Here is a 22,974-nt window from a genome sequence, read left to right as displayed (position 1 = left end):
ATAATATGGAATAATAGCCTATATATGGAGACAGACAGAGGGGGATGAAAGGGAGGGGGGGAGCAGAGCGCTTGGGGATGAAAGGGAGGGGGGGAGCAGAGCGCTTGTCTTTCTGACCGGACTGGATCGCTCCGTGGAATTGGAGCTTAAAAGGCAAGCTTGTGACTGTTTTATTGCACTTCTCCAATGAGCAGACTGTGCATAATTTTACGCTTAAAAGGCGTGGTTGTAATGCTTAAGGCTGCGTGTAGCGCCGATACCAAAATATGGAGTGGGCTGGTCCATGCCCATTAATCTGCGCTGCGCCTGGCACTAAGCGCAGTTTATAGGCTGATGCAACGATAGGGGCCTATGCATTGATTGTGTGATATGATTTTGCCACAAAAATTGCGCACATAATGCGTGAAAGCTGGGAGACCTGCGAGATAAGAGAGACAGACAAACAGCATTACATGTTTTTTTTGTCTGTCATGCAAACTAATGTAAGGATATCTGTGTTAAAATGCAGGGAGAAAAAGTACAAAGTTGTCAGAAAAATAAATACTCAGTAAAGTACAGATACTGGAAAATCCTACTCAAGTACAGTAACAAAGTATTTGTACTTAGTTACTTCCCAGCTCTGGCCCTACCACTGATGCACCGGTTTTGCGTGAGCAGGAGGGGGGGGGGGGCTTGTCTCTAAACTCTATTTGTAACCCTCTGTTGATCTTATATTCTGTATGTACGTTGCACAACCCGTGCAGAAACTGGCCAACCTGCACACGTCTGAAGGGGAAGTGGCTTGCAACGGTTTTTGAGTAACACATCACATTTTCAGTGAAATCTGGAACCAAACAGGAAACTTGCAAATATACACCATTGATTAGATATTTTGATAAGATTATTAGGCAGCAGTTTACGTGATGAGGGGCAGACATGAAAAAAGATCTGACCCAAGCTGAACTACACAGTTCTGCACTGGTTATGCAGGCAGGAAAAATGGAAGACAGGCGCTAAAATGCAAGATGTATCTCTCTGCATCAGCATTTCAGGTACCAGATACTCCCCATTAATCCATACAAACATCCCCCATGTCAGCTTACTCCTGTGCCCCAGCTCTCAGTTTAGATTTCTGGGACTTTCAGGAAGCAGAAATGTCCATACACTTTGTATGGCAATTTGACGATATTTGCAATGGCATGTAGCCAGGGTTGCCAGGTCTCTGTGACAAAACCAGAACAATGACCAATCAAAACCAGCCCAATGCCAGAACTCAAAATAATGTCTCTCTCCAAACCATAGACACTGCTTTTAAAGTTTGATAGCATTCCTATCTTTGCCTAGTCTCGCTGGCCAGCCTCCCCTCCCTTCCGTGAGAGAAGTCTGGCGGCGCAGGTCTCCATTGTGGAATTGCAATGGGCGGTGCTTAGCGGCAGTGCCCTTGGAAAATAGTGTCCAACAATCCAACTTGCCATTTTCAGCGTGTAGCAATGAGCTAGCGTGTAGGTTTCTGCCGTTAGCTTGCTAGCTAGTTAGCGTTGTTGTTTTCACTGAGGCAGAAGGGCACTATTTACAGCGACAGACAGGGAGGAGGGAGTGGAAGCCGCTCTGATTGACATGGTCGGAGCCAATGACAGAGCTTGTAATAAGCGGGGAGCAGACATCCGGCAGCGACTGAAACAGTGGCTCCAATGGGAGAGCAGAGTAGAGCAGGGGAGTGGTTATCCCAGTAGCTTGTTTCCGTGTAGCCAGACTCCTCTCACGGAAAGGAGGGGAGGCTGGCCAGCAAGACTAATCTTTGCCAAATGTATTGTAATATTTACAAAGTAACACCATACTGTACATGTTTAGTGTGGTACATTAACAGCCGTTTTCCCTAAACAGTTGTTTCACCTCAGTCCTGACATGGCCTGGTTGTACATACAGACATTATATTGCACTAACATGGCCGTGTGTAATCGAGACAGTGGTCCCTATCGTTGCATCGGCGCTGTTTCTAGGCCGAGCGGCTGGCGCAGCTCAAATCAGTGGGCGTGGACCAGCGCACTTGATATCGTCGTGCTGGCGCTAGACGCAGCCTCAACCATTACAACCACGCCTTTTAAGCGTAAAATTATGCACCGTCATGCTCATTGGATAACTGCAATAAACAAATTGCACGCTTGCCTTTTTAGCTCCAATTCCAGTGATCCCGCAAAACCAGACGAAAGCCAAACGCTCTGCCCCCCCCCCCTCCCTTCATCCAGTCATGTCTGTCTGCATTATAGGCTATTATTCCATATTATTATGCTTCTCAAACCAATCTAACTGCAGTTTCAATACTGCAAGCATGTAAATACGCTACACTATAGCAAGATCAAAGTGAAAATAATGTACTAAACGCATCAGCTAGAAAAATATAGCCTATTAGATTGGTGAAAGTTTGTCCAGAAAGATATCGTTTTCTCTCCCCTGCTGCAGGTAGAATGATGCACATAAATATACCCTACATTATGTAAAGTCATTGCATAAATGTGTTTTTATTGTAAAACTAAATGTCAAGTAGGGCCAAGTTATTGGAGCGGACATCACAGTATAGCACATCACAGAAGCGTCCCGCTGTCACTTATCTAAATCACGTTAAACCCACAAGGGGTATATATAGGCTCAAGAGGACATATATGTTTCACATAGGGTGGTGTTTCATTTCGATGTTTTATTTGGTCTAATATTGAAATGTTCTACAATTGCAGGTTGTCTTACCATTACACATTATTTTAGATCTACCTTTTATATCTATTTCGGCTCATTTGGTTGCTATTTAGTAGCGAAATGGAGGACCCAATTGCATGCTGGGAGTGGACATTCACAGGCAGTAAACTTACAACTGCTATTTCCTATGGGAAGCTGGGTGCTGCTATGTGTTGTGTCTGTTTGAGCGAGGGAGTCAGAGAGAGAGAGAGAAGGGTGACTCAGAGGCAGAAGAGCACTGGCGCACTGAATAGGCCTGGTTTCAGAGAGAGACAGAGAAGGGTGACAGGGGAGAGGCACTGGCGCACTGAATAGGCCTGGTTTTCAAAGGCGCAAAGCGCTAAATTTACGGCAGGTGCGAAGATAGCAGTACGCCGGTATTTAAGGCCGACACGCCCACTTTGGCCCATTCTGGGACTGCGCCACGCCCATTCGGCCTAAAGCGCATTTGGCAGCGTAAAGCCATATTGATATCGTCCCAAAACAGGCGCAAGGCACGTTTTTTTGCGTTTAAGGCCCGTTTTAGCGCCGAAGGCTTGTGGGAGAATAGGGCCCAGTATATTCTCATAAATCAAACAGCTCTGTGGTGCAGACCAGTGGTTCTCAACCTTTCTGTAGTCTCAGAGATCCCATCTGATAATATTTAATTATTCATCACTTAAGAATGCTGCTGCTCCATTTGAAATCTGTAAATCTTCCTCAGCATTAACCCTTTAATCACAACTCTGATGAACACACCAGACTAAAATGAAGTATTTCTCTCTGTGTGTGTGTGTGTGTGTGTGTGTGTGTGTGTGTGTGTGTGTGTGTGTGTGTGTGTGTGTGTGTGTGTGTGTGTGTGTGTGTGTGTGTGTGTGTGTGTGTGTGTGTGTGTTACACCCCAAGTCTAGGATTAGGACTGTAACATGAAATGTTACAGTCAACAAGACAAATACAACAAGATAAACAACAAGATAAACACCCGCAACCAGGAAGTATGTCACGGAAATAGCTAATGTGCCCGTCCGACGAGAAAAACGGACCGGACTCTCAGTCCATTGACGAGTCTACATATAAACTATATAATTCACAAAGAAAAGAAGAAAAACAAACGACACAGTCGTAACAATGTGTGTGTGTGTGTGTGTGTGTGTATGTATGTATGTATATATATATATATATATATATATGTGTGTGTGTGTGTGTGTGTGTGTGTGTGTGTGTGTGTGTGTGTGTGTGTGTGTGTGTGTGTGTGTGTGTGTGTGTGTGTAACAGAGCATGTGAATGTGGGCATAGGCTACAAAAAATTATATTCCATCCACATATAAGCGATCAGGCAAAATACCCAAAAACCAGTTTTCCAACATGTACTTTCCCCCTTACCCATCAGAGCTTACTTGTGTGCATGGCACAGATATTTGTTCTAAACTGAGAGAAAAAAGTTATTAATGCTATTTGTGCAGATATCTTGAGGTGAGAGGTCAAGGGACCCCGTTGGAAATAGTTTTTCCCTTGCCAAGATTTGGCTTAACTTTGGAGCGTTATTTATCCACCTTCCACCTTCCAGACAAGCTATGATGTGGTTGGTAGCAATTATTCAAAATTGTTTATTGGGTTTTACATATATACAGAGACATAAGGAAAAGCAAGGCATGGAGCACCAAAATAAGACAAAACAATAATAATAATAATAATACAAGAGACACAGACACCCAAGACTCAAAGAAATATATAAAAAATAAAAAAATAAATATGTGGTTGGTACCAATGGACACCTTAAGTCAGGCATGTCCAAAGTCCGGCCCGGGCGCCAATTGCGGGCCACAGACTGATTTTAAGCGGCCCTCGGCTTGTCTCTCAAAATATATTATATGTGGCCCTTTATCTTTATCTTTATTGTTTATTGAAGCAGGGACAGTACACAATAAATATATTGCACCAGAGATAGCTAAAAGCTAATTTGCATCTGTAGTCCCTGGGCACACAGAGTCCTGTGCGCACACAGTACATATCAAATATATCAATTAAAGGAAAATCCTAATGTCTAAACAATCAAGATACATGACAAAAAATGATACTTACTATTAGCAAGATACAACATATACAATGCACATAACAGTAAAATCAGAACACATAGAGATAGATAGCAATGCACTAAAATCACACATTGGCAAATGGTAAAAAATAAATGACATAGCACAGAAATAAACAGTATATGAGGCCACACCAATGACTATAGGTGGCCGCAGGACTGACCCTCTCTCAGCCACTTCGTAATGGAGGATTGAAAACCTCTGAGGGTACTACAGCCCTTAATTACTGCTGGCAGGGTGTTCCACAGCATGCCCGCCTTAACCGTAAAAGCAGATTGACTAAATTTAGTCAATCTAAAAGGCACGCAACAGTCCCCTCTAGTGGAGGCTCTTGTTGTTCTCACACTGGTGTTGCGATTTGTCACTAATTTGTTGAAAGGCAGGGGGGCAAGGCCGTGGAAGATCCTATACAACAAACAGACATTTGTGTTCTAAACGCATTGGCTAGAAAAAATGATGAGATTAGATTGGTGAAAGTTTGTCCAGAATGATATTGTTTTCTCTCCCCTGCTGCAGGTAGGATGATCCACATAAATATAGCCTACATTATGTGACATGTAATGTATGTCATTGCAGAAATGTGTTTTTATTGTAAAACTAAATGTAAAGTAGGGCCAATTTATTGAAGCGGACATCACAGTACATGACAGTAGAACTGCGTTACGCTTATCTAAATCACGTTAAATCTACGAGGGATATATATAGGCCCAGGATGACATATATGTTTCACATAGGGTTGTTTTGATTTCGCGATTTTATTTTGTCCAATATTGAAATGTTCTACAATTGCATGTTGTGGTAACATTACACATTATTTCTATCTATTTCTATCTACCTTTCTATCGATTTAGGCTAATTTGGATGCTATTTATTATCGAAATGTATTAGCATGCTGGGAGATTTCACATGTGTGGCTGTGGCAGGGAAGCCAGACAGTGAACATTTGTTTGGCCAGAATGATCTCGTTTTCTCTCGCCTTCGCTGCACAGGTAGGATGATGCAACAGCCTCTGAATGTCACGGGCTCAAAACTGTCATGTTAGAAAAAACTGTCATGTTGTTATACTATGTACGGTATAACAACTATGTACGGTATAACAATCGGACTTGTGCCTGTCTGAGCAAGGGAGTGAGAGAGAGAGAGAGAGGGGGACAAACTGAGATCAGCAGAGCAGAAGCTGTGCCTGGAATATCCGAGGTGTACTGAATAAGGCCTGGTTTTCAAAAGCGCAAAGCGTTAAATTAACGCCAGGAGGGAAGATATCATTAGGCTGGTATTTAAGGCCAAAACGCCCATTCTGGCCTATTCTGCCACTGCGCCACGCCTATTTCGCGTCAGGTGGAGGGGTGTTATTACGCCTTATAGAGAAATACATGGTTTTAGAGACATTCAAGGTCAGGCAGGAGTCGTTCAGCCAATTAGCTAACTTTTCCATAGCGACTGTGAGCACAGATGCAGCTTTCTGTTTGGAGTCAGCGTGTACATATATGACCGTGTCGTCCGCGTACATTTGTACCCTCCACACAGTATTGGTTAATCAAGCAATGTTCAATTTGCATTTTTTCCATTCACCTAATGATGACAGCACTATCATACAGTTTGTAGACAAGCACCAAGTAGGAACAGCACAGGCAGAACTAGTGTTTTCAGATGGTAAACAAGATCCTTAGAGTAGAATTATATTTTATGTCTGTTTTTTTTTAATAACCGATATGACGCGAGAGGCAGTTGGCCCTGCAGTATTTTCACATTATCTAATCTGGCCCCCATTCAAAAAGTTTGGACACCCCTGCCTTAAGTCATCTAGTTTTAGATGATACCAGAAGCCTCACTCTGTCACGGCCATGTGTGTATGTGTGACGCAAGGATGCAGTGAAGGCAGACTCAGAGGCAGATGGCAAGTTTTACTTGACTTTTAGAATAAAAATACAACTAGAACGACCGCAACGCGGACTTATGCCTCCGCCATTAGTTCATTCTGGAGTCCAAATCGCCATTTGAGGCAAATTGGAAGAGATTCCGTCAAGGCGCTCCTGTGATGTTGCGTTACAGAGCTTGGAAATTGGGTGTGTGAGAGGTCACAGTGACCTTGAACTTTGACCACCAAAATGTAATCAGTTCATCCTTGAGTCCAAGTCGATGTTTGAGACAAGTTTGATTAAATTCCGTCAAGGCATTCCTGAGATATCGCGTTAACAAGCTGGAAAATGGCATTTGAGAGGTCACAGTGACCTTGACCTTTGACCAGCAAAATCTAATCAGTTCATCCTTGAGTCCAAGTCGATGTTTGAGACAAGTTTGATTAAATTCCGTCAAGGCATTCCTGAGATATCACGTTAACAAGCTTGAAAATGGCGTTTGAGAGGTCACAGTGACCTTGACCTTTGACTTTTGACCACCAAAATCTAATCAGATCATCCTTGAGTCTAAGTCGATGTTTGAGGCAAATTTGATGAAATTCCGTCCAGGCGTTCCTCAGATATCGCGTTAACAAACATCGGACGGACGGACGGACGTACGGACGGACGTACGGACGGACGGACAACCCGGATCCATAATGCCTCCGGCCTGGCTATCGCCGGCGGAGGCATAAAAACAAAACCTACAACCGAAGCGCTGCAGGCAAGCTAAAGCTAACCATTCCAGGCAGACAGGAAGTGTCTCTCTAGAGGACGAGGCGCCACAGCTTCACTGGGAAGCAGCCAGCCACTGATTGAATAACACAAGCATATGGACAGCCAAAGTCACGCCCTCTTCCAGTTTAGGCATACGAACCAAGGGATTTCATCCGCCATTCTTTCTTAATAATAATAATAATAATAATAATAATAATAATAATGATAATAATAGTAATAATACATTTCATTTATAGAGCGCTTTTCATGGTACTCAAATACGCTTTACATAGCGTTAAAGAGATCAGGGAAACAACACATTAAAAACATAATACACAATGCAAATGATCAAATAATAGACATGTTGTGCTTATATAAAATAGTTTTACTTTGTCAAACCAATCGATTCAGCTATATTTAGAATCAGGAGAGACCATAGAACATTTCACTCAGACAAAAAAGTGGGGGGATGATAAAAAAAAGCATTTTGTTTTTGTTCTTAAGTTTTATTCCGATTGAATTGTTCTATGTTGTCCGTGGGGGGGAACCCTAGTCCGTTACTAAGCCAGTTGGGGTCAGGGGGCATCGGGGGATGACCTGATTTGTCCTGATTTGTGGGGGTCTCGTTGAAGAGGCAGATGGCAGTTGAGTGGTACTGCCAGACCTTCTGCCATGGGGGAGGGCCCTGAAGAGACCTGGGTAAGAGGGATGGTGGAGGTGTAGAAAAGCACCAACGTTGCATTTTGGCACCTTGAACTTCCTCAGCAAAAGAAGAAAGTACATCCTCTGTTGTGCCTTCTTGGTGGGAGCTCTGATGTGCAGCTCCCAATTCAGGTCCCGGAAGAGGGTGTGACTTTGGCTGTCTATAAAGTCCTCAACACAGGTGCAGCCAGGCACACAGGCAGAGTCCAACAGGTGCTGCAGATCGGGGTGATTTGTAAAAGTAAGCGCTAGAGTCATTTGATTTGTGTCACTATGAAACGAGGAGATTAACGGGAGAAATGACCGATCAGGGAGACTCCCGTGAAAATTTGATTGGACCTGTGGGGTCCCTGGACCCCAGGTTGTGAACCGCTGCTCTCGTGTAGCCTTTGACTGATGATAGTGTAGCAGCTCCGCTGCTAATATTATCTTTGCTGCATCTGGGGAGATAGCTTCCAGATCCTGGACCTGTTGGTAAACAGTGTCTGTGGGCGTCTTATAGTTTGCATCCGGGGGATCTAAACTAAGAGTCCTGCACCAGAGGCCCATACCACGAATGTAGAATAAGCAGATCCAGGATCTGTCCCTTGATCTGGTTTGGCTTAACCAGATCATTGCTATCTAGCTAGATTCTAACCAGTAGCGTAGCCAGACTTGGCTCATTGGGTGTGCCACAGAAAGCCAGGGTATGCCAGGGGGCGGAACATTCGGTGGCGGCCGCAAGGCCGCCGCCCAAATTTCTTTGGGTCTTTTCAAACCAGATTTAGAGGAATATTTGTGTGTTGTTTGCTCCTTTTCGCACTCATTATTAGCAGGTAGAAGCAGTCAATTAAATTGTATTTTTTGGCAACATGTAAAACCACTTTGTTTAGTATCTCAAAAAAGTCTCACCTACTTTTTCCAATGAGTGTTCTAGTCGGGAAAGAACGCAAATTTGGTTGGCATGCAGGTTCGTCTACTGCAGAGAGATATGTAGCGTCAGTGTCCTCTGGCTCTGCACAAACCTCCGGTGTGTTGTTGGCTGCGTTCCCCGCTGTTAACGTCATTGTTTCGGCTGCATCATCTTCTTCATCACCGTCTGTCTCTTCTCCACTGTCCACCACCAATACAGGTGCGGGAACGGGTGCACTACAATCCGCACTTGTTGAGGGGGAGGGTGACGACGAGTCATCTTCTTCCTCGTCGTCAATGCGACGTTTCTTGCCTTTGCCGAAAAAGCTTAAGAGCGAGCTTTGTTTCATGTCTTCTTGATTTGGCACTGCTGCTGCTGCTGTGCATGCGTGCATTTGTTTACTTTACGTGGACGACAGCTTAACTCGTTTCCCATGATGCTCCGGGGCACATAGGTCAGTGGACAGTTGGACACAGTGCATGACAGCGTTCACATGTGTTTTGCAGACAAAACAAAAAACTTTTTTTACCCCATTTTTTTGGGTGTGCCAGCGGCCTGTCTGGGTGGCATTTGCACACCCTGGCACACCCGTGGCTACGCGCCTGATTCTAACTAAGTCATACCACAAATCTAGTTCTCAACTCGTTAACTGGATCCAGGTTTTTCTAATCAGGTTGAGAGCGCATGCACCTGAAAATGCTTGTGAACAGGAGCTCGTCCCCACGAAAGAGGCGTGGTTTGTAACAACTAGCCAATCACAATGCAATATGGACAGCTCCGATTTTACAGCGCCTATTTCCTCATTCATTGAAAGCCACATCAAAGTGTCAAATTAACTGAGCTTTACTGCATGTCACAATCAAAGTCTGCGTTGGATATCAGTCTGTTACTGAAGGACTGTCTAACGGCCGGGACACACATCTTGCGACTGCGTGGCGTATGCGTGTGCGTGGCGTGCTTGCTGCGGCTGGCACGCCCGCGGCATCCACACAGGCAGCGTGGCTGGTGCTGCAGCTGCTGCGCTGCTGCCTGTCTGCCAACTATCTTCCTATAGAGTTTACCTTTTATTAAATTTGCTATAAACAATACAATGATGATTTTAACTGAAGATCGCTTGGGCTCACTTCAGAATCGAGGCAGTATAATTTGTGTGTGTGTGTGTGTGTGTGTGTGTGTGTCTGTGTGTGTGTGGTGGGGAGTGGAGGAACGAAGCCACTTGTGGCCTATGTGGTTTTCAGAGGGCAGGAGAACTGCAGCTGTGAGCTCAGCTCATCCTCTCGTCTCAAATCAAAACGAGCCTTGATTGGCTGTGCTGCCCCTGTAAAATATAATTTTAATGTATTTTTGTGTCTATTTGTGTAGAGACACGCTAGAGACACGCGCGCGGTAAAAGAAAAAAATAGGCTTCGCTTCTATTCTCTAGATGACGCGCGTCTCACGCTCGCAAGACACGCGCTTGAGACACGCGTCTGATGCCGGTGGTGTGGCTGCTGTAACCTGTTAACATGGGCGCCGAAATGAAAATGACACGCAGACGCCACGCAGACGCACAGCACATGCAAGATGTGTGTTCCGGCCGTAAAGTTACCGCTTTTATTCACATCAGTCATTTGATTTCTGCTGCTGTTTCTGTCTAGTGCCTATAGGCCTACAGCAGATTAATTTAGGTCTACTCAATAAAACCTGCATGTGTTTTTTGCGAGGAGTGAAAACTCAGTCTAAAGTTCCAAAATCCGTAGGCCTATTTAGATTATAGATTTAACGTTAGAAATATAGGCTCTGAATCAACCACGGGTGTAGTTTTAATTGAATTAAAAAATAACCTATAAAAATAGCAGCTCCGTTGCACACAGCGCACCTTAGTGCGCTTTGGAGACGATTATGGTCACCTTTTTACGCAGGTGATTTAGTGATATTTCTCCATGTTCAGCTGCAATCTGCAGGGTCAAACGTGCTTGGGAGCAAATAAAAATGAATAGGCTACTTCACGCTGGAGGAACAAACCATAATCTCAAGGCATTGAAGGAAATATGAAGAATTCAAAGATGAAGGCTAATAAAAACCAAAGGCAACACTGCTACACATAATAATCGCAGAAAGGAGGTCTGACAAAAAATGCAGATTGTCTCAATGCGTAAATTATTCAGCTATTCAGTAAATTATTTTTTTGTCCACTAGATGTCGCCATTTCAAACCAAAACAAAGGGGTGTTACCCAAACAATCTCGATCCCACCCACCACCTCCCCCCGCCTCCCTCTCATCACATCCCCTCCCAAGCAACGGAGAAATAAACAACTATTTTGTGGATAATACCTACTGCAGAAGTAAGTACATAAAACAAGCACGAATGCATCTTGGCTATGTCTTTGGCTTGAGTAATGACAAATTTCACATGATAGTCATAAAAATGTAGGTTAGTCCCAGTAGTCCGCTTGGTAAGGCTTTACTGTTATTTGTATCATCTGCTAACCGATCAAAATCCATGTAACATAACCTTTTGCATAGCCTGCTAGCCCTATTTTGGATGGCACGGTGGCTCAGTGGTTAACGCTGTTGCCTCACAGCAAGAAGGTCCCGGGTTCGAACCCCGGTCCGTCCCAGGTCCTTTCTGTGTGGAGTTTGCATGTTCTCCCCGTGTCCGTGTGGGTTTTCTCCGGGTGCTCCGGTTTCCTCCCACCATCAAGAAAAACATGTATGTTAGGGTTAATACTCCTGTCAGTGCCCCTGGCCAAGGTACTGGCAAAAAGAACTGGAGTTGGTCCCCGGGCGCTGCACAGTGGCTGCCCACTGCTCCTAGTTCTAGGAAGGTTCCTAGTAGAGGATGGGTCAAATGCAGAGGGTGAATTTCCCCAAGGGGACTAAAAAAAAAAGTATACCTTTCTTTCTTTTCTTTCTTTTTTTTTTTTTATTGTTAAGTAAGGTTAGCCAAAACGTTGTCTAAAACTTGTTTGACATAGCTAAATTAGTATGATTTCAATTCAATGTTGGGGACATCGCTAGCTAACCACAACTGTCAACAGTGAGTAGCTTGTAGCCTATGTGTTTTTGTTCGTCTGCTAATACCAAGACATGGCCAAAATGTGTTCATAGTGCAACGCTAGTATTTTCTCATTGTTACAGTTGTTCAAACTAATTTCAAATGCTTGAATCACTGCTGTTTTGTATAGGCAGGCAAACCTAGACCAAGGTGCATGCCTGAAGCCCAGGCTAGCACCAGTGGGACAAAGAGGAGGCAGGGTCACCCAGGACAGAAGCAGAAGTCAGATCTTGTCGACATCCTGAAGAACCGCATAGCTGATAGAACTGGTCACGTCATTCTGGTGTAGCCCATATTTTAGTTTAGCAAATAAACTATAAACTCTGATAAACGAAGTTGTGAAATGTACTGTGAAACATCACATACACTGTCTATTATATAAAGTAGGCTATATACACAGAAACACAAATACTGATAGGCTACTGTAGCTAGACACACTCAGCTATAAAGTAGGCAAATCAACTGTTACAATGGACAACAGACAGTCACAATGGAGAATAGTGGCCAAAGAGACATGGATAAAGTCATATCAACTTTATTGGTGTACAGAAGATTGCAGACAGCAAACATCAAAACATCAAAGATGATTGAACATTTATTATACAGGTTTGCTATAAAAGCACCATTTCTCCATCTCAAATATCATAATCGTGGGTCCACTTGTTTTCAATCTTGACTATCGTCAGCTCTGCTATCCTCTGGATGACTGGCACCTTGGAAATCAGACAAATGGAAATGTGTTTAGTATTCATTTGAACCATCTATTTTGTAGCTGCTAGATATCAAGGCAGGGTTCCTCCACATTCTCATGAATTAGATACTTTTTCCAAACCTTGATTTGTTTGGAAGGTGTTACAGCTATTTTCTAATGTAACGTTGCTTAGTGAGACAGAATAGGAAAACAAACTGCTAACATTAGCGAAGCTAGCTTTTCTCGATGGCCTTTCTAAGTGTTTACATTACTATACCGTTCTGCGTCATAGTGACAGCAACTGGACGTAATTATAACAGAAAATGCATGCGAAATTTGTAATGGGAAGTAACGTTATGTCATGCATGTCAACTTGTCACCAGAATGTCTGTGTATAAGTTATACACGAACGACAACCTAATCAAATCCAGCAACAGGCCACACTAGCAGTGTAAAGTCATTTGAATAGCCGTGAAAAGCAACAGTTAGCCAACTAGTGATTACAACATTCCCAGAACAAATTCACAATATCGATAACAACTTGTACATTTCGCTATCATGTGTAACGTTACTGAAATGGGACATGCAAAAGCTATAACGTTACTTACACATGAGGAGAACTAACGCCAGCTCCGAGTCACTTTGCAGGCCCTATAGCTGCTCCTAGGGCTCTCCATCTAGTGAAAGCCAGACCGGCAAGGTTGACTCTGGTCTGAGATCTTTCTTTTCGGCGGCGATTTGGCTAAAGTATGCGGTTTCTAAGGTGGATGAGTGTCCCTGGCATCGACATAAATAAAGTCCCTGGAAGCGCCCGCATCAGGGGTCCGCCATCTTGGTCAACAAAATTCTGTTTTTGGCTGTGGGCTGGGAGGGGCCCACTAGGTCGGCCTCTGCAGGGAGGGATTTCTATGTAAACAGATCACTCCCATTCGGGCTCCCTGCAGAAAGGACAGCTCGCAATCACAACACAGGGAGGGGGCGTGGCTTAGTTGTAAACACAGAAATGAATCACTGTAATTCCTCAACATATACAAGGTAATGGTTTGGTGATATTTAATAGTGCAGAATCCTACACATAGTGCCTTTAACCTGCTATCGACCAGGTTAAGTGTGAAGCATAAGTTGCTATGGAAATATATCTCGGTAAGAAGTTAACTAGCGTCGTAGCACGGCAAACCCAGGGTTAAACCTGAAGTTACTTTGCAAAGCCACTAATCTTGCTTCGTGGTACAGGCCTCTGGACTCTGATATGAACCATGGTCACAAAAATCTGTCCAAATTCCTCTGGCAAAAACATGCCTCAGTGAAAGCTAAAGGAGTTCTATAGTGGTGTCTCATCCAGTGCCTGATCCTCCCACCAGCACATGCACTGTCAATTATTTATTATTATTCCGCAGTTATATGTCTAACATCGCTATATAATAACACTTCTTCTGTTTGAAGTGTGTTTACAGACTTTGTTTTGCTTCAAAAAGCCTCTTCTGTAATTGTATCTTTGTAAATGGATGCTGTGCTGCCCTGTATTCTTGTCTCATTCAGTGGTTTTCAAACTGTGCACTTAGCCCGACCGATACTGGATTTTTGAGGCCGATGTCAATACCGATATTAGGGAGTAAAAAAATGATCGATATATCGGCCGATATTCTTATATTATATACACATTATATTACACAATTTTTTTTTAATGATCCCTCAAATATCAAACACATGAGACAAAGATATGACTTGACGGAACATGTGAACGTGGGCATAGGCTACAAATTAATATTCCATCCACATGATGATGCAAAATACCAAAAAAACAGATTTCCAACATGTACTTCCCCTTAGGCATCACAGCTTAATTGTGTGCATGACACAGATATTTGTTGTTAAACTGAAGAAAAAAACAAATATCTTGAGGTGAGAGGTCAAGGGACCCCTTTGGAAATAGTTTTTTCCCTCGCCAAAATGTGGCCTAACTTTGGAGCGTTGTTTATCCCCCTTCCAGACAAGCTGGCATGTGTGTATATATATATATATATATATACATATATATATATATATATATATATATATATATATATATATCAGCAATATCGGCCGGTATCGCCCGATAATATCCGATGACTGGTACATCGGTCTGGCTCTACACCAAAGGGCAAGCCAAAAACTAGAGTTTAATTATGAAGTGAGATGATGGGATCCACATGTATAACAAACCGTACTGACATTCAGGACAGGAGACCCACTGTTTACTGTCCAACATCCCAGAATAATCACATGCAGGGGGCATCTGCCCCTCTAACAGCCCGAACACAGCATACGCAGTGCTTTGCATCCAGGGCTGTAGTGGTGGCTAAACGCATGTAAACACCGTTTAGGTACCTTTTTCAATGCTCTGCAGCGTTTAGGCACCTTTTAAGATAGTTTACTCACATTTTTTAATTGTTTATGCACTTATTATTGCACAAGTTTTAAAAAGTTCGAGTAAACTCCGTTGATGCGGAGACCACGGCAAGCACGTCACACACCAAAACAAAAGAAAAAAGATGACACATGGCACTGACCAGGAGCTCCGCGAACCGTAGCCTACTACTTGGTGCACTCTGCGGGAACGGTAGCCTACACGGCCTCGGTTACGTTGGTGCCTTTCTCGAGCTGCGCTTCCCTGCCCAGACAGTGCTCCCCTCAAACAACTTGACAGTGCCATTGTGCCAGCGATGCGCAATGCGCATTTGGAGACGCGCATTTGGAGACCAGCTCATGGTGAGCTGAACGTAGGTTGGTTAAAAATGTGTGTCAGGAGTGGGGAAAATCATATAGGCCTACCGTTTTACAACTGAAGAGTGAATCACTGGTATAAGAGACATGATTGATTTCCCTCTGATCAAGTAAAGTTTGTAACATTAGGTGTGACTTGAATATTCCAGGTGCTACTGTATATACAACCATGTTGAAAACTATCTAGAAACATACTGGTGTTTGTTATGCCGAGATCTGTACCCCTGGCCTGGCTGCTGGCAAATTCACAAAATGTTTTATAATTTGCGAAAGCCAGAGGGCGAACTACGGCATGCAGGTGATTTTCTTCTTCATGCAATTAAGACAACGTGACAATTTCTGAGGCAGAAGAAGCAGAATGGACATTTGTCAGTTTTTCACAACTAACCCGAAAAAAACGAAGAATAGAGGTTGCAAATGGTAAATTGCTTGTTAAATCAGATTATCAGATTATGCCTGACATTATTGTTGTCAAGTAGCAATGATTGAAGCTTGATGTGCTGAGCTCAATCAAGCTACAGTAATATTATTCATTTGCACTGCTCTGGCTAACGTCATTAGGCATTGATTAACTGAATGCTATTGCTAACTGTTACTTTGAACATCCATTTGCAATGATTCTGGCTGGATATTAACTATTGTAAATTTGTCACAATGAATGCACTTTGTGTACAATGTGTAAATACATTTTATATTGATTGTTTAGGCCTAATTATTTGTAAAGTTACACATTAGAGATGTGTGTAGTTCTTCATAGATTTAGCCTCTTCATTTTGCTCTCAAACGCACCAGGTTGATGAATTTTATTTTAAAATCTACAAAATTTTCTTCCGGGGGAGAATCCCCCCGGACCCCCCTTGAGGGTCCAAGGCTCATCCCATAGCCAGCTACTTTTTCTATCTGGCTGGCAGAAATGTGAGGAACCCCCTGATATATCTTATAGGCCTACTGTATATGATTCAGATTAAGTTGTTCTACTCTCATAATTTTGTCTTGTATATCGGTCACGGAAGCTTATAGTTTATCCGCCATTATAACACTGCCGGTGCCGCGTGAGAAACCTGCCTCAAAAGTATAGTTTACCCACCTTTTTTTTTTACCACTACAGCACTGTTTGCATCGCCACGCCACGCTGAAGCTACAGTATGCTGCACGTGTGCTGCAGCGATAGTTTCGGCATCTGGTCTATTCTTCAAGCCCAGACAGTGCTCCCCTCAAACAACTTGACGGTGCCATTGTGCACGCGAGCAGCCAGGCATGAAGTCAATGCAAGTTGTGAGTGGGGGCAGGGTAGCGCCGGGCAAAACAGAGCAAGGCGTGGACTAAAACAGAGTGATTCTGGTGTGAATGGCAAGGCTCCTGCAATGCTGGAAGCTTCCGTGAAGCGCTGCTTCAGTGCTGCTTCTGAGATGCCTATGGTGTGAAAGTTCTCTGCACGGTCCTGATGCAGTCTGTCTGCATAGACCAGGTCCACTACAGAATGATGAACTTCAAATGTTTTTGTTTATTCCAAATGTTTATTTATTTTTATTGTGCATTGTTTGTTAAGGAAACGGTTTCTTACATCTCCTGTATGCCCTACTATGTTTTGACTTTTATATGTCTCCACATATATTTCCTTGTGCAAATAAACTAAACTAAGCAAGAATAAGAAAAAGAAAGTGCATTTAGATCATTTCAGAGGAGAACTTGATATGTTGGAGGATTCTTGGTCCTCAGGTGCAGCATCAGTCAGACAGTCAGGCAGGCAGACAAACAGTCAGGCAGACAGACAGGCATATAGACAGGCAGGCACTCATACAGGCAGACAAGACAGGCAGACAGACATACAGGTAGACAGACAGGCAGACAGACAGGTAGACAGACAGACAGACAGACAGACAGACAGACAGACAAACAGACAGACGCAGGCAGACAGAGAGCATTTTATCGGCTTTCAGACTGGGTTTATGTGGAGCGCTGGGCGGGTTGGAGCAGGAGGGAAGCATGCAGCCATTATCTGGGTAATTAACCCCCCCCCCCCCCACCCAAATACACACACACACACAGGCATGAGGGGGCTCACTGTACAGTAAGGCTGGCCTCGTAGTAAAGGATGATAGAACTAGAATGTATAGAGAGGACAGATAAGGATCTGCTCTGCTGTGGAAAAGCTAAGATGGCTGCAAGAGAAATTCCACAGTGTTGTCATAGAAACAGGCTTGGCTTTGTTACATTTCGGTGCCTGGTTAGCTTTAGCTCCACATCCGTTCTGGTCCTGGTTCTAGTGTATTTGCAGTGCTCCTCTCCTCTGATACACCATCATACTAAACAGAGCAGGGGTTCAAAAGCTGTGGTGCAGGGACCTCCAGGGGTCCTTCAGAGGCTTTCAGGGGTTCCACAGCCAAATGAGAGTTTAATTTCTCTGTTCTGTCAGTTATGTTATGTCAGTTATGTCCTGTCACTCTGTAGATGTTATGACAGAACATTATCATTATGTATCCTCTCCACCTGCAGGGTGTAACCCTATGTAAAGTCTGTATCGGTCAATGTGTTTGTTAATGTGCATATTTAATTGAATTCAATTTAAACAACTTTATTAATCCCACTTGGGGCAATTAGTTGAGACATGGTGACATCCAACAACATACAAACAAACAAATTGAGCTAAAATGTAATAAAATAAATAATGTTGATTAAAACAAACTAACAATAATAATAATTTATTTATTTTATAAAGCACTTTTCAATGACCCAAAGACGCTGACACAGTATAAGAACATAAAAAACAAGATAACAACAGATACAACAATTAACAACCTATGAAAGTCAGATTGCAGAGGGGATACATTTTGAGTGGCGGTTACTTTTACAAGCAGGTAAAACACGACAACCTGAACGGTGCCGCGTCTATGTGCCGACAGGCCGCAGTGCCGACAGGTCGCAATGCCGATAGCCCACAAGCAGAACCAGCTGAGCGAGGCGGCGTGCAGCGTGTCGGTGGAGCTAACCTCTCCCAGCCCCCACGCCAAACCTAACCTCCCCCCATGCCTAAACCTAACCTCCCCCAGACCCTAACCCAAAACCTAACCTCTCCCAGCCCCCACGCCAAACCTAACCTCCCCCCATGCCAGTGGCGTGCCTGACCAAGTTGGTGCCCTAGGCAAGATTTTTGCTGGTGCCCCCCCCCCCCCCCCCCCCCTCCCCCAAAGAAAATATAATAAAAATTATATTGCAGCTAATCCACCACTGCAGTGCAGGCTCAGAATGGCCCTTCCCCAGTGGTGCTGGAAGTACTGTTAGGTAGGGGGTGCTGTAAGGAAGGAACCCTAGCAACCCCAAGAAAATTTGACGTTTTTTGGACTTTCATCCATATTTAGAAGAATATTTAATTTTAAATTAACATTAGGATTATACTGTTGTGATGTCATTATTCAGTATCTTCTCCTTTTCTCACTCACTTTCATGTAAGCACCTGCTCTCCCTTTAGTCGTTTTACACTACAACAGACAGCAACACAGGAATAAACACTGAACTTATTATTATTATTATGGAAAACCAGATTATGATGAAAATCAAACACTTTTGAAGAGAGAGTGTATGAAATAAGATTAGAGCTGGGAAGCACAAACTGTTTTTTAATGCATCTTGTTGGTGATATAAACACAAGACAGCCAAATCCAACAATTTCGAAAATCCCATTTCTTGCCACTAGGGGGTGCTGCAGCACCCTCAGCACCCACCTTCCAGCTCCCTTCCCCCACTCTGGGAAAAAGCTCCGAGCAGGTAGAAGGGGGCGTGGCTGCGCAGGGGGTGGGGTGGTATGGATTAGGGACCATGGTGAAAGTGCTGCAGCCCAGGCAGCCAGAAAGGCAGAATTAGAAAAATGATTTCACTATTATTTAAAGACTTAAGACGTTGTGCTGCTTATTTTTTGTCTACTATTGTAAAATAATAGTAGGCCTATTATCATGAAAAAGTATTTGTAAAAAAATTTTTTTTTTTTTTTTTTACCCTCTCTGGCGCCCCTAACGGCTCAAGCGCCCTTAGCATTTGCCTAGTTCGCCTAATGGACGGCACGCCACTGCCCCATGCCATGCCTAAACCTAACCTCCCCCAGACCCTAACCCAAAACCTAACCTCTCCCACCCCCACGCCTAAACCTAAGGTCGGCATTGCGGGTGGTTGGCATAGCGGGTGGTCGGCATAGCGGGTGGACCCCACCCCGGCATTCCGAAATGTCGGCACTCCGAAATACCGGCATTCCGACAAATTGTCGGAATGGAGATCTGTCTCGCCATTGCGAAAGAACCCTAACCCGGGGGACCGGCTGGAGCTAACCTCTCCCAGCCCCCACGTCTAAACCTAATCTCTCCCACCCCCCATGCCTAAACCTAACCTCCTGCAGACCCTAACCTCTCCCTCTCTTTCGCAATGAAGTCAATGATCGGAATGCCGACACTTCGGAATGGCGAGAGGACCCCCCTGAAGGCAACAGATAACTTTCTCTTGTAAGAACATGTCCAGAACAAGCCAAATTACTCACTGCTTTGTAAAACTTTGTTCTTAATCTTTTTATTTTTCTGTGCTCTTTTCTTATTAGCTTTTTATGTAAAGGACTTTGAATTGACTCCGTGAATCACAAGTTCTGCACAAATAAAGCTGCCTTGACTTGTCTTTAATTTCCTGAGGATTTGGTTTCAGAAATAATTCACCTCTCTTTGTTTCACTCCAACGCTGTTCTGTCTTTTACTCTGAAGCCGATCAAGGAAAAACTCAAGACTCTCCCAGTAACAGATTTATAAAAACTAGAAAGATGTCAGGCCTGACAGAATGTGCATAGGTCAGAGAGATGCACTGACCAGCTAGACAAGACAGACTAACCCTGAAGAGTAAAACATTTCCCAAAAGAAAACATTTCCAAAGGGGTCCTCTTTGTCACAGTTGGCAGGTGTGTGTGTGTGTGTGTGTGTGTGTGTGTGTGTGTTGTGTTGTGTTGTGTTGTGTTGTGTTGTGTTGTGTTGTGTGTGTGTGTGTGTGTGTGTGTGTGTGTGTGTGTGTGTGTGTGTGTGTGTGTGTGTGTGTGTGTGTGTGTGTGTGTGTGTGTGTGTGTGTGTGTGTGTGTGTGTGTGTGTGTGTGTGTGTCCGTTTTGACCCACTAGCCTTATGTTGTTATTGAGCCTTTCTGATTAAAATTGTATTTTAGGGGGAAGTGGAAGTGGTCCCTGCGAAATCTGGTTTGGTACATAGTGGTACTTGGCCGGATAAGTTTGGGCACCTCTGGACTAGAAAGATGCACTGACCAGCTAGACAAGACAGACTATAGAGAGAGCCACTGACCAGCTAGACAAGACAGACTATCAGAGAGTAGACTCAGCTCTCAGTCTTAATCCCGGTCGGCGCTACTGGCGCCGCTCACCAAACGTCTGGAAACCGAGACTAATCAGAGAGCCACTGCAGCTAGACAAGACAGACTAGAGAGATGCACTGACCAGCTAGAGGTTAGGTTTAGGCGTGGGGGGTGGGGTGGGAGAGGTTAGGGTTAGGGTCTGGGGGAGGTTAGGTTTAGGCATGGGGGGTGGGAGAGGTTAGGGTTAGGGTCTGTGGGAGGTTAGGTTTAGGCGTGGGGGGTGGGAGAGGTTAGCTCCTCTCCCCAGACCCTAATGGGGGAGCAGTTGACTAATGGGGGAGCAGTTAGGCTAATGGGGGAGCAGTTGCCATAAGTGTCAAAGATGACTTCCATGGGTTTACATTGAGTTTAGTCGGAAAGCCCAAGTCGTTTCATGGGTCGCTCAAGGGTACCATGTTAGTAACAAGCGACGCACAAGGGACGGGACAAAGCGTCAATATGCTACGCGCTCGGAGTGAGAATGGGTTGGCTACGCATGCCAATAGAGCAGGCGAGGCCACGCAGCAGCCGAGCTGCAGGCAAGGCAGCGCCTTGCCTTTCAGTTTCATTTGACACTACTGATAGCCATAGTCAACTGGATGTATGTGATTGTGATATTGCTGCTGCTAGCGCTCTAGCTCGTCTGTCAAAGGAGAGAATCACTAAACTGGCCGTATCTACACGAGCTGTTCAGTATAGTCACTTTCAGACATGAACTCCGGGTCAGCTCAGGGTTGCTTGCCCTGAGCATGACCCGGGCGATACGTGAAGTGTATCCTTTCTGGAGCATGATGACACAATGGGGCGTTGTGAAAACTGACCACACAGCTGCACTTCATGCATGGAAGACAACTGTCTGTAGGCTACAGCCTTAAAGGCACAAAGTGAATCGCATTGACATTCAACAAACTAGCACAACATGCAGAGTCTGATAACAAGTTGCTAAAAAAGCATAATGGGCGAGAACTGCCCGCTAATGTTCGCACATATAATCGTTTGCACATAACGCTAATTAATTAAACAACCCTACAACTCACGCCCAGATGCATCAATTTCTCAAGTCTCAAGTGCTGCAAAGAAAACATGTCTGCTAGAACAGAATACAGGAAGCTAGATGTTTTTACCTTCAAAATGAAAGCAATAAATTATTACTTGGTAAACAAAATACAGATCAGTCGACTCACTACAGGGTAAAATTGACTTTTCGAAGGCAGCAGATATTCTTCCAGTTTATTATCTCTGTTCTGTATCTTTCGGATCACACACACACAAAAAAAATTGCATGTACATTTACTTTATTTAATTGTCATTATTGCGAAGGTTGTACCCGGAGGTTTCCGTTTTATACTGACTGACTTGACACTGCTTGGATTTTGTGCTGACATTTTGCGGTCCTGCTGCACGTGAATCGTTCACACAAACGCTGTGTATAATAAACGTGAAATCAAAGGCATGAATGCAACCAGATACAGATATCCTATAGCGATGTCCAATACTGGGAAGCAGGATGACCCTCGCATCCAAAAATGCTCCAGTATATTTTGAAGGTGGTGTGCTGTGCAAAACTTTGCAGAGCAAAGCCAGCCTGTTGGCTGACAAACGGAGCAAGTTCGAGCTTCATTTGGAAAAACTGAAACTGCGTGGCGTTTGCTCACTCGCTCATTCACATCAACTATTTATATAATAATAACCTGTCACGCTGCCTGTCTCTCTCGCTCCCCCGCCTCCTCCCACTCGCTTAGCTCAGCTACAGCACTCTGGAGGGGAGGGGGACCGGTTACATGCTGCCACTCCGACGTGCTGCCACTCCGACGTTCTGCCACTCCGAAATATCGGCACTCAGAAAGGGATCATGTCTATGTTCCCCGGGTTCTATATTCCCTGTTTTTCACGCCAAACCTAACAATCCCCCCATGCCTAAACCTAACCTCTCCCACCCCCACGCCTAAACCTAAGGTCGGCATTGCGGCTTCTAAGGTGAACGACCGCCAGTCCGAATAATGGAAGTTAACGTTCGGAGTGGCAGGGCTTCGGAAAGGCAGACAGTCCCCAGGGGGACCGACTCGCCCCTGAAACTAGGCTACGATGTGGTGTCAGAGGTGGATCGTAGGGGGGTCTCGGGAG

The sequence above is a fragment of the Poromitra crassiceps genome (assembly GCF_964638095.1).
Source record: "Poromitra crassiceps genome assembly, chromosome: 2".
NCBI classification, from domain to species: domain Eukaryota; kingdom Metazoa; phylum Chordata; class Actinopteri; order Beryciformes; family Melamphaidae; genus Poromitra; species Poromitra crassiceps.
Note: the sequence above shows the minus strand (reverse complement) of the source record.